At 40.4% G+C, this 13,122-nt stretch overlaps 1 protein-coding gene across 2 annotated transcripts in view; it reads left to right on the top strand.

Moving 5' to 3' along the window:
- EXTL3 (exostosin like glycosyltransferase 3) overlaps nt 1–13,122 on the top strand; it is a 101,330-nt gene that overhangs the window by 44,850 nt on the left and 43,358 nt on the right. The window contains exon 1 of one of the 2 annotated variants that reach the window (XM_090289022.1): nt 81–294. The exons of the other annotated variant lie outside the window; for it this stretch is intronic. The gene's annotated coding sequence lies outside the window, so the exon portion shown is untranslated. Of the gene's footprint in view, nt 1–80; nt 295–13,122 lie in introns of those variants that run through there. 2 annotated transcript variants of the gene reach the window in all.

The following is a 13,122-nucleotide window of genomic DNA, read 5'->3' as shown; positions in this document are numbered from 1 at the left end:
GTCGGAGTCGAGGCTTCGGCGGCCCTTCGGGCGCTGTCCGGAAAGTCTCGAAACCGTCCCGGCTCCGCAGCTCCCGAGCCCAGATTCGGCCATTTCCGGCCCGGCGCACTTCGGCAAGTTCCGCAGTCACTTGTCGGAAATGGCTGGCCGCCGGCAGGGGGAGCGGAGGATCCGGCGCGGCCTGGAAGGCGGGCGGCGGGCGGCCAGAGCGGCTTTTGGGAGCCTGAGTTTCGCGCAGGCGGCAGCAGCGGCGGCTGCGGCGGCTGCGGCGGGTCGTCCCTGAACTGAAAGCCGGTAGGACTCCTGGTGGCGGCGGCGGGAGCCCAGAGGAGCCTGGGGCGGTAGCTCAGAAAGGGCTCGTGGTAGGGATCTTGGGGCTGGCCTCCAGCACAGGGCACCGGGCGGGCAGGCGGACGGCATCTGGCAGTGCTGGGGCCGCCGGAGCCCACGGGAGGCTGTTGCCCGGCGCGGCAGAGGCATGCAGCCTGGAAGTAGGCCTTCCCAGATGTCTCGGGGACCCGGGGAGGGGACCTCTAGGGCCTTAAGACACCAACGAGAAGGGTTATCGGGTCTCCGTGGGGCTTTAAACATGACCTGCCCACCCCACCCCCCACGCCCCCCTACAGCCCGGGTTCGGTTGCCTCGCACCCACTCCCACTTATTTTTCTGAAAGCTCGGCTTCAGCTGCTCCTTGAAGCCCTCCACCCTACCTTTACCCTCCCATTCCCGCTCTGTATTTGTCCAGCGGCTCGTGTAGCGCATCTGCTGTCGATGAAGGGGCTTTACCCACTGCCTCCTCCCATTTCCCTCGTGCACTCACTCCCACTCGCCTGCAGCTGCTCTTCATTTGGCTCATATCGCCAGGCTCACTCACCTCCTTTCATGATGAACCCACAGTCAGAATAGCCACTTCCTGTCCAAGGGTCCAGGTGCCGCTGTTCTGTGCATCTGGGAGCTGTGGTGCCAGGCCCAGGCTGTGTAGGGACTGGCCTAGCGCTGCTTGGGCAGGAGGGGGTCTGCAGAGTGCACGTCTACAATACTGAAATCTGAGCCGAGACCCGACCGGCGCTGCGGGAGATAGTACAAATCCGGAGCCCTTTGGAGATCTGGCAGGGCTGCCAAACTGCAGCTAGGGTGTTAATCTCTTCTCCACATTGAGCCAGTGGTTCAGTTCTTTTTTAGGTACCTGTGGCGATTAAGGAACTTGAATTTGGTGCCCCCCCCCCCACCTGGACTTTTTCTTATTTCCTTTTCAAAAATTCTAAGGGCTTCAGCAACTCCTCTTGGTTGGACACCCGAGGGGGAGGAAACACAGAAGAGCACTTGTCCATTTTTTTCCCATACATGATTTACTTAAGAGGTTTTTTTAGCATTTCTTCCCACTTTGTCTTATTCTTCCAATTTAGTAGCTTCGTTTTTAGAGGATGGGCTCCCCATGCGTTCTTTTGTTTTAAAGAAGTCCTTGTGTGTTATAGTCATGCAGGCTGCACTTTTCCATATTTTGCTCAACCATGAGTCTTTTAGTTAATTAGTCAATTAGTCTCAACAATTAGTTATTACTGTATCAGAGTGCCTGGGATAGTAACATGTGGGGCCTTCATAGTCCTGAGTGAAGCTAAGCATTCTCAACAACTGACTTAGCAGGGGGACTTTTAAATATTTTATCATGAAAGAAAAGTCATCTTCTTAAACTCTTACTTGCTGTGTTAAAAATATCTTATTCTGTGGGGAGCCTGAGGAATCCTGAAAGTACTCATAAATATGTGGAAAACTAGCTTAAATGCTTTCTGGAAGAGAATTAGTATTGTGGAGATATGGTCGATGTTTTCCATTTTGCTCAAGTCTCTGCTGGCTTTACTCATTTACTTCACTTTTAGGGCCTTTGTAGTCACTGAACTAACAGACCTTTGCCTAGGTTTTCTATTCCTCAGGCTAAGTATTCCCATCTCCTGCAGATGTTTCTTATTTGACAATTCAAATCCCCTCATCAATTTCTTGGTCCTCTGCCCTCCACTTCCTTTGTTATGCCCCTCTTATAAAGTGTGGTGCTCAGCACAGCATACAGTATTCAATACACAATGTCACCTAAAAGAGTACAGAGAAGACAGTAACCTTAACTCCTTCGTTTTTGACATTATACTTAAAAACAAAAAAACAAAAATAAGGCGATAGTTTCTTTGCTGTGCAGTCATGTATTCTTAACTCCCTGAAATGATAGTCAACTAAAATCACACCTCTGTGTGTGTGCATGCTGCTATTAAACTAAATCATTTCCATGTACATAGTTTGGGCATCTAAGTGCTGAACTTTGCCTCTCTCTCTATGACAATTTATCTATTTAGATATTCCAGATTCCAAAGATCTTTTTGTATCCTGGGTTTTTTTCCAGCCACGACTTATCTTTCCTAGCATCACTTCTTTATTTCTGAAATAGAGCTGTAAAATACAGTATAAAAACACTGTTGCTTAGAAGGGAGAAAATGGAAAATTAAGGGGTGCTTTCAAGGAAGGCACACTGTGCTTGAAATCTTAGAGGTGAAACAAAAGGAGGTCTTAGGAACAGTCTTGCTGCCTTGAGTTGATATTGCTAGTAGCATTTCCCCCAGTAAAACAAATCTGTATGTGCTTTCTGTGTGCAAGGCAGTTAAAGTCCGTGGGGTCCTAGAATCAAAGGATATTTGAGGTTGTCTAATCCAACCCTTTAATTTATGAGTTCAAAAAGGATAAGGCGCATTTGAGTCCGGAAGGACAAGGCATTGTGAAGTTACGGGATTTGATGAATCAGAAAGAGGTAATGATAAAGGGATGGCAAAACTAAAGCCTTAAGCTGAATTCACCCATGAAGGTTGAAGCAGTATGCCTGAGTCATAAAGCTGCTTAATGTATGCCTTAGCAAACTTTTCCTTCATTTTTTGGTCTTATAATAGGGTGGATGGCCTAGGGCACTAATGCCTCCAAAGCATAAAATAAAAATGTTATCTTCTTGAGAAACAGGAACCTGACAGCATTTAGTTTACCCTCTAAGCACTTGCACATCAAGTTGACTGTTCCCAGTACTTTATAGCACAGTCCATCTGAAGACATTTAAAAAGGTTTATCATTGGGCCCCAGCTTTTTAATTTCCTGTTTATTTCCTTTGACCACTGTTGTATTGCCTTTACTTCTATTAAAGTAATGTCATGTTGCAGATGCTTCCCGTAATCTTTTTAGTCTTTTAATTGGATATAAACTTTTTTCTTTTATATAGAAGCCTTTGATATTTATGTAGTCAAATTTTTTTTGTGTGTGTCCTCTGTTTCTGCTTAGATTGCTATAAAAGCTGCTATACTTATTTTGAGATGAAATTACTTGTATGCTTTCCTTTTATCCTTTTTTATGTTTTAATTTATTGTAGTTACCTTTTGAATCCATCTGGGACTTAGTTTTTGATTTGGTTTGTCATGTAGGAGTCTGACTTTATTTTTTCCCCAAGAGCCAAATGTCACCTTATTTACTGAAAAATCTAGTGTGCTGTACCTTATTATTTTTCCCCATTTTTATAACTTTTTATCTTCACATAATTTGACACTTAAGGTAAAGTTATGAGAGTATTCACTGCCAACAGGAATCCCCAGTTTGGAGTGTGGTAAAGAAGGAAACTTGATTCAGTGCAAACAGCTCAGCTGTGATACAGCACGGCTGTAAGAACAGCACAGCTGTGGAACAGCTCAGTAGTGTTACAGCTCAATTATGAAGCAGCACAGCTGCCAGGCAGCCTCGGAGCCAGGCCCCTCTCTGGCTAGACAGCTCTGCTCTGCCCTGCCGGCCCCACTCTGCCTGCTTTTTACTGCTCTGGTCCAGCAAGATGTTTTTAGTGTTGCATCTCCAGTGCTTTAGCTTCAGTCAGGGAAAGGCATCTTCTGTGGAAAGGGAAAGTGTGGTCTCTGAACCAGAGAGGAGCTGGCTTCTATAGATAGAAGCCCCTGCCCATGGCCCCTGATTGGCTGTTCTCATCTCCGTATGGCAGTGTCCTAATTGGTCAGAATGGAGCCACTCTGCTTGGTTGGTGAAGATGCTGATGGGGTATATAGCTGCTCAGCTCCTATTGGACAGCGAGAGTCTCAGTCCTGTTGGTTGAAATATAATTCTAGGAACTCCTTTATAAGGGCTGTTTCAGATAGCAGGTACACAGTGCAGGCAGGCAGCCCACTGCAGATTTTACCCTGAAGTGCAGTTTGGATGAGAGGCCCCTGTGCAGAACAGCTGCTGGGCTCTGCTTTTAAATTTGAGACCACCAGTGAGCCTCCGGGAGCCCTTCTCAGTAGGATCTTCTTTCTAAGGATCCACAGTATATGATCTTTATACCCTTTTCCTCATCAACTTTTTACCTATGAATCTTAGCTTTCATTGATGACTCTTTTCCTGAAACAATTATTAATTGGTTGCCAAATGGCAGTTTTAAGAAATCTCTGGTCATTCTGCCATTCCTGTATAATTTTTAGGTAGAATTCTACTCCAGATGAATAATTATTCCTTCTGTCTCTTTACCTAATCAATCATTTATTTATTTAAGTATGAATACATGGTTTCTCATTTATTGGGAGATAATTTGTTGGCATTATTTATTTATTTAGATAGTCAAAAGTGTCCCAGATTTATCCAGTGGAAGCTAGAGCCTTCAAACTGGATCTACTGTCTTTATTTATTTATTTATTTGTTTTTAATACGCTCTACTTTTCTTTGAGTACATCTTCTTTACTTTCCGGCCAAAGAAGATTTTTCCAGGCTCATTTTTACTTTAATTGTCCAGCCCTGACATCAGTTGCTAATTATTCAAGGAGTCTTCTTAGGTCATGAATTCACACTGACACCTCCAGTTCCAATGGAACAGCACAGGTGTTACTCTAGTCTTCCCTCATCTCTGTATTTGTAAGACATTATTTTCATGGTGAGAAAGCTGGTTTGACCTTCTGTCTAGACCTAAAACTCTATATCAGCAATAAGGCTGTTTTACTTTCTTATCATTCATGTGTTTACTAGAGCATAGTGCGCTGTACTTTAAAAATGACTACAGCAAGATAGTATTTTTCTTAATTACAAAAATAATGAAACTGGAAAAGCCGGTGTCCGTACTGCTTGTCATCTACCAGACCCAATAAGCAGAGACAGGGACTGAATCTTTATGGGCGCTTTATTCAGATGGTTGGCGATCTGAGAAGACAGTGAATTTGTAGCCTAACAGACTGTCTTAAATTCCATTATAAACAGACCCTTTTAATAAGGAGAAGAAAGTGTAGGTAAGGGGTTTGGAATTCAGGGAAAATGTTAATCGGATAAAAGCTGCAGCATTCTCTCATCTGTGTCCTAGGCGGTGGTCCTTGTGCCCTGGGCGGTGGTCTTTGTGTCCTGGGGGGTGGTCACTCTGGAGTACAATGGCTCAAATACCATCTTGATTGCCTGCAGTCCTCCTGAGACACAAAGGCGCAACTGCTTATGGTCTCCTGGAGTCAAGGTGGGTCATACCTCCAGTTTCTGAAACAATAGCTTTTTACATACATGGATTACCAAGCTTATTAGCTGTTACCTGAAACTAACATTTTCCAACATTTGAGTCCCCCATCAATAATACACGCTTATTGTGAAATAAATCAAGACAAAATTAGTCTTTTAAGTAAGCAAGTAGTAAATATGTGAGTAGCAGGATACAGGTCAGACCGACCTGGATTTGTACTTGGGCACCTCAGTTTGCTTGCTGTATGGCCTTGAGCAAATTTTAACTAGTTCAGTGATTCACACTTCTTTATCTATAGGTAAAATAACGATACCTACCCCCAGATAGGTGATGGAGGATTAAATGAGATAACATATATAAAATGTGTTATCTCAAGTACAATATAAATATAAATATAGTTATAACAAGTGGAAAGTTCCCCCTACCCCCCACATTTTCCACAGGTGTATGATATAGTCTGTAGACTTCCTAGTTGAATTAGATATATTGCTATTTGTCTTATGTAGTTGCGTGTAATTTCATCGATTCAGATGTTATTAGTCTGATTGGGGATTGTCATTAGTTCTTTGTTAGCTTAGCAGTTTTGTGTTAGGGTTGTGTGTTCTACCTAAAAATCACCAGAGAACTTTGTCAAAATATAGGTGCCTGGGCCCCATACGTGGGAATTCTGAATCAGTTGATGTTGGGTGGGCCTGTCTGGGTTTATCATTTGAAAAAGTTTTAGGTGAGTTGTGAATCTGAATTGCCTCGCTAGTTAAAAACTGACTGTGAGATAATATGATTTGGATTTGTGGGATGTTATCAAACTGATGGGAAGGGAAATGTAAGAAGTGGCATAATTTTCAAATTGAGGATCTATCCTGGGAGGTGGGACTTCCAGGTTCAGGTTTACTGCTGAGGAAACAGATGACCTAGGTTAATCAGGAGTCTTGGTTTACTTGTTAATAAACCTGTATGCAGCTAAGCAGTGGAAGGAATGCTTAAAACTGATTGATGAGTTCCTTTTGTGTATTTTATGATTTGTTTGCTAGTGACATTTGTGCACCATCTTTGTCCTTAGAAATCTCCTTTTGAGCCTGAAGAATACTTGTTTTTCCCTTTCTAAATGCCTTGTAATACAGGTGGCTCAACTCTGGTTCGGTGATTGTATCATAATCTTTACTCTCAACTCAGTAGTCAGTGCACAATCAGTTTTTCTCATCTGATTTCAGGGTTTAATTTCTACAAACATACCTTGTTTTACTGAGCTTTTGATTTATTGCATTTCACAGGTGTTGTGGTTTTTTAACTTTTTAAAAATTTATTTAAACAAATTGAAGGCAAGATCCTCCACCAGCAAAAGACTTGCTTTGCTGCGGTGGTCTGAATCAAGCTGGTGGTCTGGAACCAAATGGGCGCTGTCTCTGAGATATGCCTGTATTCCCCGTATTTTAAGTTTATTCAGTGAATAGTAGTGGTTGTATTTTGAAAAACACCTGGCTTTGATCTCCTGTATTTGTGAATTGCCTAAATGCAGTTCTTAAAAGGTATTCTTTATCTGCAGTTTTAGCTTCCCTGGAAAGTGCCTTTTGTTATGTTGAACCGTAGAAGAGACTTAGAATCTTAAGAATAGTGATAGTATTGGGACATTTGTTTTAGTGCTTCCTGGTTTTTGAACTAGGTAATAGGTACTTTGCCAAAACAGGCTTATTTGTCATGCTTATGCTTAGTAAGAAATCAGCAAATGATGTTCTTTTGGCCTATTTGCATTTAAAAACAAAATCGAACATCTGAAATACTGCTTTCAGCAACCTTACAGAAATGATTTCCTGCACAGAACTATCTTTACGTAATTTGAAGGGTTGTGGGCAATGGATGTTAACAGCATCAATGTGCATACAGTTCTGTAGAACCTGCACCTGGGTGGAAATGGAACTGTGCCTGTTCAATAGGCCAATTTTGACTTAAATGAAAAAGAGAAAATAGTATCACACATGCACAGACACACAGGTAGGTCTTAGGTACACAGGCAGAGATAGTTACCTCTGAGTATTTTGTTTTCTTGTTTTGTTTAGCAGATGTCAACGTAAGAAACATTCAAGCCTGTAGAGAATTTCTATGAGTTTATTTAAGCCAAACTGATGACAATTGCTGGAAAGCAAAAGCTCAAGTGATTGAGAAAATGCTGTGGAAAATGGCAGTTCTGTAGCTTATTTTTTACATTAGAATGAAAGGAGGAGCTGTAATGAGGGTTATGTGAAATCCATTGGTGATAGTTTAAGGGGGTGGGAGAAAGCAAAGCAGAGGAGTCTCTGGGATTGGATAAAAGACAACATGAAGAAACACATGCTTCTTTTACATTGGTGGGTACAGGATAGTTAACATTTATAGCACATAGAGATGATATGTGGGGAACGAGATAATGATGAAGGCTTCTTGCTCTGGTGCAGTGGTTGTGCCCTGAGGGGTGTGGAAAAGAAGATTACTCTTATATTTCAAAAGCATGTTCCCCTTACATTTTAAAGGTATGTTATCTTAGATGCAAGAAGACAATAGGTAGGCTCACTTACAGTAAAGATTGACCTCTGTCAAGGAAGCTACGGGTCTAGGACAGGACTACCTGCCATGACTTGCTTTTAGTTAGGAATTTTTATGTTCGGACCGTCCTATGTGGTTACTTCTGGTTTCTGAGTTTGTAAGGCCTGCCACATAGGCCTCCTCTGAGCTTGTCAGGTTTAGTATGTAGCTCCTTTTTTGCCGACATAGGTAAATACTTTAATTATGATTATAGAGGCAGCTTTAGGTTTTAGAGTAGTATTACCGTGTGTTTTAATTAATCATTGCCCATGGTTGCAGTGGAGCAGTGGTAATATGGATAATTTAAAGTAATTTATGCATGATGTGTGTGTACACTTGAGTTAGTATCACAGTTTACTATAATGATTAAGACCTTGGAAATCTGGGCCTCACAGACAGAGATACTTTGATTTGAATCCAAGTTTTACCCAATATGGATGACTTTGGGCAGATCACCTAAGCTCTGTGCTTTGGTTTCTTCATGTGGAAAATGGGAATGGTAGTAGTACCTGCTTCGTAGGATTGCTGTGAAGATTAACTAATTCTGTTAAGGTATATGGTAGGTTTAACCTGTCATATAGTAAAGATTCAATGAATGGTAGCTATTATAATTACTTAAAATATTAAAGTCAATTGGTTTCATTTGGGAACATCTGGGAAGTGGCTAGCTTCTCTCTTTTTTGCCCCATTTTTCTTTCCTATCTTTCAGATGTAATGCGTAACAGCAGTCCAGATGAACCAGCAATTCCCTTATTTCTTCCCTTCCACTTTCTTTCTCTCTTCCATAGAATGTTTTTACTTCACTTCTGTTTAGTTCTGCTTTTGTATGAAGAAAATTATACAACTTTATTGAAAGGCATTAGCCCCTGAGTTAACAGAGAAATATCCCAAGTCATGAGAGTAAGTTTCAGTATCAGAGTGTTTTAGTTTTAAGAGAAAAAAGTCAGTAGAATGGTTGTTATATCAAAAAACTCTTGAAAGCAAGGTCCTGACCACAGGTAATGTTCCTGTGATAAAGAGTTTGCTTTTGTGATAAGGAGTATTAGAAGATAAGATTCTGCAAAGGAGAGGAGATAATAGAGGACATGGGTGTGTTGAGAAGATGAAGGGAGAATGTGGTTTACGCAGAATTCTGAATTGCAGCTTTACTCCAGCTGACTTCTCAGCTTACCACTTGGACTTTTGAATTATTTACCATTTTAGCTTTCCAGGAACACAGTGTGTTTTAAGCTCTTGAGTGGTTAGCAGATCAAGAATTCTACTTTCCATTTATGAGCAAACATTATTTTGGATTAGGGAAAGAGTAAAGAGTAGGGCATCAGCCATGATCTGAATGATGAATATCTAACTATAGACAAATATTTTGAAAATGTTTTCCCTCTTTGTTGGGAGAAGACACTACTGTAACTGAAATGAGAAAAGTCGGAGTTTGTGCTGCCTGTCACCACCAGAACCAATAAGTAAAGACAAGGATTGAATCTTTATGGGCGCTTTATTAACATTGCCTGTGATCTGAGAAGACAGTGGGTTATGTACCCTAAAAGACTTTCTTACATTTCATTTCAGTCTGACCTTTTTATAAGGAGAAAAAGAGTAAGTAAGGGGTCTGGAATTCAGAGGAAAGATTAATCAGACAAAAGCTGCAGTCCATCAGTTTTTCTAGCCTTTTCTTCATTTGTTAACTGGTGATTTTTCATCTGTGTCCTGGGCCGCTGATGTCTCTCCCTGGTGCACAGTGGCTTAGGTACCATCTTGACTGCTTGCAGTCCTCCTGGAGACAAAAGTTAAATTGCTTGTGGTCTGCTGGAGTCAGGGTGGGTCATACCTTCAGTTCTCAAAACAATAGCTTTTTACATGCATTAATTACTAAACTTGCTATTACTTAAAAACAGAAATTTCCTAACTCTTGATTTCTCCCATCCTAACCTTATACTTGTAGGAGATGTACCTTTGTTGCCATTGGAACATGAAGGTGTGGATGTCTGTGTTACTCACCATTGGAAAAGATAAATCAGGAGGGAGGGCAAGGTTAGAGACATAAATTTGAGAGTTATCCATTTAGGGGGGCTGATTGAAGCTAATTGGCAAGCTCTAGGAAGTGAAGACAGAGAAAGAGAGAAGAGGGCTAAAGACAAACCCGTGAGGAGCAACTGTGTTTAAGGAGTGGTGAAAGGAACCAGAGAAAGAGCTGTTGGAATGGAGAACCAAGAAAATGGACAACTAAAAAATATAAGATACAAACTTAATATGAGATATAGGGATGATGTGAATGACAAAACACGGATAGGAGAAATAAAGGAAGGTATGAATAAATGGAGAGAATTTTCATGCTTCTGGATAAGATTAACTATATTAAAATAACACTTTCCTACTTAAATTAACACTCCTCTCTTAGAAGCAGTGTAATTTAATTCTCTTTATATGTTATTGAATTTTGTTCACAAATATTTTGTTAGATATTTTTGAGCCTATATTTATGAAAGGTACTTGTCTATAGTTTTTTTTTTTTTTACTCTGGTACTGTCTTAGTTGGTTTTTGTATCACAGTAATGCTTGGTTTATAAAAGGAACTTGGACGTGTTCCCTCTGCTGGAAGAGATTGTGTAGAATAGATGTTTATTCTTTAAACATTTAGTAGAATTCTCCATTGAAAGCACCCGAGACTGGAGATTTCTGGGAGCTTTAAAATTACGAGATCAATTTATTTAGTAGTTATAGGCCTAATTATATATTTTATATTGGGTGAATTATGGTAGTTTGTTTTTTAAGGAATTGGTACATTCCATTTAAGTTGTTAAATTTGTGTGGAGTTATTCATAGTTTTCCCATATTATCTTTTTAATGCCTATATTGGGGAGGTACAAACTTTCCTCTACCTCAAGGTTCTTTTGGCTAGTCTAATAATCAAGTGGACTCGAGACAGATTAGCAAGAGAAAATAACCAAGTTTAATACATACGTATGTATGGAAAACCTACATAATGTGAGAGTCAAAGAGTTCAAAGATAGAAAGGGAAAATAGTTATATAAGACATCACAAGTTAGGGATGAGGTCATGGACCTTGGAGGCCCTGGAGGGTAATTTCAGGATAAGAATGGATGCTTGGGAAGTAGAAGTTTGTTCTGCCCCATAGATAGCTCAAAACAACCAGCAGGCCACAGAGGCACATTTCAGGTGACTTGTTCTGAACTCCCACCTCTGCAGGGACTATAGCCATATTCGTTGTTTCATTCCTGATATTCGTAATTTGTATCTTTTCCTTTTTCTTTTTCTTTGTCAGTCTTGTAGGTTTGTTAAAATTCTTTATTTATTTTTTATTTTTTTCCATTACCATTTATGCTCCTTATACCCTCTTCCACCTCCACCCCACCCCAACCCCCAGAATTGTCAGCCTGCTTTCTATTTCTGATCCTACCTCTGTGTTGCTTGTTAGTTCAGTTTGTTCATTAGATCCCACATATGAGGGAAATCCTATGGTATTTTCCTTTCTCCGACTGGCTTATTTCATTTAGCATAATGTTCTCCTGGTCCATCCATGCTATCACAAAGGGTAATATTATCTTTGTCATGGCTGAGTAGTATTCCATTGTGTACCATAGTTGTTTTACCCACTCATCTACTGATGGACACTTGGGCTGCTTCCATATCTTGGCGATTGTAAATAATACTGCAGTGAATTTAGGGGTGCTTATGTTCTTTCAAATTAGTGGTTCGAGTTCCTTCAGATAAATTCCCAGAAGTGGAATCTCTAGGTCATAAGACAGTTTCATTTTAAATTTTTTGAGGTAACTCCATACTGCTTTCCACAATCTCTTTGTTTTACTGGTTTTTCTCATTTTTCCGTTTTTTATTTCATTGATTTTTGTTCTTTATTGTTTCTTCTGCTTACTTTGTTCTTTTTCTAGATTCTTAAAGTAGGAGCTATATACTCAGTGACCTTATAGCAGGGTTGTTGTAGTAGAAATTCTACTTTATTTCTACTACAATAACCCTAGAGTAGTAGGGTTATTGATTTGAGATTTTCTGATTTTTAAAAAAAAATTATTGTATTTCATATGTAGCTTTTCCTGTTAGCACTGCTTTAATCATGGCCCACAAATTTTTATCTATAATATCCTATTTAATTCCCACAATAACCCTGGAAGTGATGTAACGTTCTTAAATTCTCAAGGCTGAGTCCTGAGCCAAATAGTCTAGCTGCCAGTCCAGTGGCCTTCAAGCCTGTTCTTAGGTGTGAAATTCTTTTTATTTTACAATGTTTATTTTTCTTGAATCAAGGCTGTATAGGCTCTAAATCTCAAACTTGATTGAGAATGCAAATGTAAACTGAGACTTTCAACTATCATTATGTATTTCAAAAGTGGTGAGAAAAATAGTGTCTTCCTATAAGGAGTTTTTAATCTAGCTGGAGAGAATAAATTCCTTAAATGAAATTAATGAACAGTTAAGTTCTGGATTTCCTGATACCAGAAGTTTAGAGAGTTGAAAAATCCAGCATGGTTGGAGGAGACTTTATGACCAGGTAAGACTTTAAATAGCCCCTGAGAATAAGTGGGTAAGTGGGAAAGAGGAGGAACCCCTCGGTGAGTGGGTCTGTCAGGGGAGGGAGATGGGGAAGACTGGAGAGGGGACCCTGGGGCTAGCTCCTTTTGTGCATTGGGATAGTGCTTGAAAGAGTCATGTTTTGAATAGACGAGGCCTAGTTTACACAGAGTGGATGAGTAGAGCAAACAAGGATCTTGAAAGTAAGGCAGAAGACTGATGTAAGCAGGGAACTAATGTGATAAAGAGCAGTTTAAAAATAGAAAAATTGGCAAAACATGTGAACTGGTGGTACGTAAAAAGAGAAATACAGATGCTCAGTGAACAAAAATTGTTTGACCTCTAGTAATAAAGAAGGGTAAATGAAAACAACAGAATGACATTTTAGCAATAAGCTGTCAAGTTGAAAGGTAGCATTCAGTCCTTGCTGGTTGGCTCAGTTGGTTGCAGCATCATCCAGTGCACCAAAAGGTTGCAGATTCCTTCTCCAGTTAGGGCACATTCCTAGGTTTCGGGTTCAGTCCCCAGTCCGG

Source organism: Furipterus horrens, unplaced genomic scaffold (genome assembly GCF_987537825.1).
Source record: "Furipterus horrens unplaced genomic scaffold, mFurHor1.1.pri manual_scaffold_10, whole genome shotgun sequence".
Taxonomy (NCBI): domain Eukaryota; kingdom Metazoa; phylum Chordata; class Mammalia; order Chiroptera; family Furipteridae; genus Furipterus; species Furipterus horrens.
Note: the sequence above shows the minus strand (reverse complement) of the source record. Positions and strands in the feature narration are given on the sequence as shown.